Genomic DNA, 3340 nt, shown 5'->3' with positions numbered 1-3340 from the left:
CCCTCCCCTATTTACAAAGACTTTGTTTCCATTTTCTCCTTTTCTCATATTTTTTCTTGTCCCTTATTTCCTTTCCCCTACCCTTTCCACTTCCCCTACACCTTTAGCCCTTTTCTTCCTATTTCATGTTGTCAGTTATACAATTTGGATGAAGGGGCTTTAAATTCGATTCCTTAGATCAATTTCTCCTCTACCCAGTGTGTCCACCCTTAGAGTGAGTATTTTAAATTGATGCCCAAGTCAACAAAGCTCTATATGGCTGCCAGTCTCTTCAAAAAGTGAATGGCTTTGACTTGAGTGCAGTGGCAGTCTAAACTTCTTGTCCATGGTAACACGGGCATAAGAATGTTCTCGACCCCGCTTCTGATAAAAGTGTCTCTGGGCTGGGCTGTGCTGGGCCGTGCTGGGCTGGGCTGAATTTCTCAGTGATTGTTTTATCATTGGTAGGTGGCCTGAACACTGAGAGACTGGATATCTCAGGTTCAGTGATGCTGGTAGCATCAGGAGTGTGCCCCAGCGGCCCCATCACTTCCTTCCTGCAACCATCTTTCCTCTCATTCATCACTGATCCACCCACCTCCGAGCTTTCCCTGCTGACTTCCTAACTCTGTCAGAACTCTACACACCATAAGACTTTGCCAGAACGAAGGAGCCAACATTTCTACACAGATTCAACCTCACCCTGACCTGGCTTTCCAGCAAGCAGCGCCCACGCCTACTGGATTTCTCATCTGTGCTCCAAATAATGTTGTACAAGTGCTGAAAGTAGCACCTCCCTCTGCCCCAGCTGGCTGGATCTGGCTCATTCTCCATTCCTGCAAGAAAATGTCTTACTGGTAGGAACAAGTAATTAGTTGGGTCAAAGCAAAAGCATGTCATGTAATTGAACTCTTTGAAGTCAGTTTTTTCAAGTTCCTGGCCCACTTGGCTAGAACACCAGAGAGAAGCATGCCTCTAGATTCTCCAGTGACAAAGATCCTTAAGCATGGACTAAAATGCTCTCTGGAGCTTAACACTCTGGACTAGATTCCCATAGGTCTCTGAGGCCTGTACTGGACACAGTCCTGAGAATCCAAGGGCAGGAGACTTGGGAAGGACCAAGGGCAATTTAAATGGCTCAAAAAAGCCATACAACACATTCCTGATCTTACTGGGATGATGGATGTGTGCCCTTCTTAGAGAGTGTATCGTCTGTGGATTTGGACTGGAATGCCTAAAGTCTTCCTCTCAAAATATCTGTGGATCAGTATTATTCCTCATTTTACAGGAAGCAACTGAGATTCACACAGGGCTTAAATGGATGAGAAACTTGAGACAAAAGGGAGCGGTGATAAGCTTTAGGTGCTGCCCCGTTACTTCCAGGGATAGACTGTTTTGTCTTTGAAAAGACTTTGACATTGAGCTTGGCTATAGCTACGCCTCTTGCAGAAGCATAAATTTGGGGTGGATGATCCAGCTGGGGTTAACTATGATAGATCCTAGAAACTAGAAACTGGCCAAGAAAGCAGAGATGCGGACATGAGATAGGCCAAGGATTTCCTACAAAAATTTGTGAATATGAAATATCTTTCAGAATGAGATTACATCTTAGAATGATATTCAAATTAAGAGAAATGCCTTTTAAGATGAGCATTTTCACACATGCTTACAATCTGAGAGGCTGAGGCAGGAGGATCATGAGTTTGAGCCCTCTTTGGGCAATTTAGTAATACAGAAAGACCCTTTTTGAAACAACAACAATAACAACAACAAAATCCTGGGGATGTAGCTCAGTGTGAAGGCCCCAGGTTCAATCCCCAACCAAAGAGAAAGACAAAGAAAAGAAAGGTTTTTAGTCTGAAATAGATGGTGAACAGAGTGATAGAGGAAAGATAGTGGCTCCAAATACCTCACCCATGAATCTGTAATGTTCAGAGTGGTTTGTTCTTTTCCTCCTAGGTTTTTTCCTTGTAGCGAGAGCTGAGAAACAATGAAAAAATCTTACTCAAAATTTTATTTTCATTTTAATTTGGTGACTGGCCCAGGCCCAACACCCTTTAGCACCTACTGATAAGTGAAAGTACATAGGAAGATAAAGTGTCTAGGATTCAATAAAAGCAATGTTCCTCAGATCTGGGGAAATATATAGGGAAGACCTTCTCTGTTGGCTTTGGACTTCACCTGACAAATTAATTTTTCCTTATCTCTTCCATCTCTTGGGACATATTTAAAACAAGACCTTTCACACATTTTAAAGAATCCCATTTTCTTGAAAATATATGCAATAAATTCAAGACTCTTATTGGTAATTTTCCACACTATCCTTTTGAAGTAGGAGACATAATATGGGACATTTTTCTGAGTTTTATGAAAATAGGCCTGAGTTAGTGGGAGGCTTACTCATCCACAGGCTGGCTGACCCCAGAACTTGCAGCAGCAGCAAGTGGGTAGTACGTCTAACTTGTAGCCACTTATTATGCATGGCTTCCTTTTTCTCTTCTTTTTAAATAACCTGACTCGGATGTTTTTCTGAGTTATTTTTAATGAAGTTGAATAATATTGGCCACTTATCCTTTATGAGTATCTTCTCTCTTTTCCTAACTTTACATCTCTTTTCATCCTTCATGCTTTTCTTACAGCTATTTGGCTTGCAAAGACTTTTCATTGCAATTATTTGATTTCATCTCCACAACTGCCCCAGCAAAGTGAGTGTTACTAACACTCAGTGAAGAAGCTGAAGCTTTCTGATGTTAAAGCTTCATCCAATTACCAGGTTACCTACCGGATCAACAGAGGTGGAACCTGGGTCTTCTGACTCCTCTGTTCCAGGTATCTTCCCACACAGACCAGATATGCTTCCTTCATTAACTTCCATCCAGCTCTTCACTTCTTTTGCTTGTCCTGATGTTCACTGTGCTCTTTTAGCCATAATCTCACTCTCTTCTTTCTCTACCCTTTTGCTTCTTGGTGGATACTAGAAATGTGTGTTGACTTGATCCCCATCTAGCTCTCTTTCTAGTTGGTTTGTCATTATTTCTCCTGAAATGCAATTAAACTCCTTGCTGGCAGACTTGATCATGACTATAAGTGTACAAGGTACTGTTATCACCAGCTTACTTAAAATCCTCACCCATCTTGTTTCTCCCCATATTCATATATGAGACCCGGGCTAAATATGTGTAGCACTGGAAGCTTTATCTGGTGTGCTGTTGCTTATTAAAGGGCTTAGAAGAGTTCTCAAGGGCTATAATCACTTTAGAAACCCCATCTGTTGTCTTGGTGCTGCGTATTCCCTATGACTGATGCTCAGTAATACAATTCACTACAGGCCTAGCAATGCTGGGTCTGATTTTTCCCTCTG

The 3340-nt window shown here is 41.9% G+C and overlaps 1 protein-coding gene across 3 annotated transcripts in view; it reads left to right on the top strand.

Annotated features, from left to right (window-relative positions):
• Scn3b (sodium voltage-gated channel beta subunit 3) overlaps nt 1-1716 on the top strand; it is a 21161-nt gene extending 19445 nt beyond the window's left edge. For all 3 annotated transcript variants that reach the window (XM_010618064.2, XM_010618063.1, XM_010618066.2), the window contains one exon: nt 448-1716. The gene's annotated coding sequence lies outside the window, so the exon portion shown is untranslated. The remainder of the gene's footprint in view (nt 1-447) is intronic.
• Nucleotides 1717-3340: the final 1624 nt, after the last annotated feature.

Source organism: Fukomys damarensis, unplaced genomic scaffold, assembly GCF_012274545.1.
Source record: "Fukomys damarensis isolate Sample0158 unplaced genomic scaffold, DMR_v1.0_HiC HiC_scaffold_16, whole genome shotgun sequence".
Taxonomy (NCBI): domain Eukaryota; kingdom Metazoa; phylum Chordata; class Mammalia; order Rodentia; family Bathyergidae; genus Fukomys; species Fukomys damarensis.
This window is presented reverse-complemented; position numbering and strand designations above follow the sequence as displayed.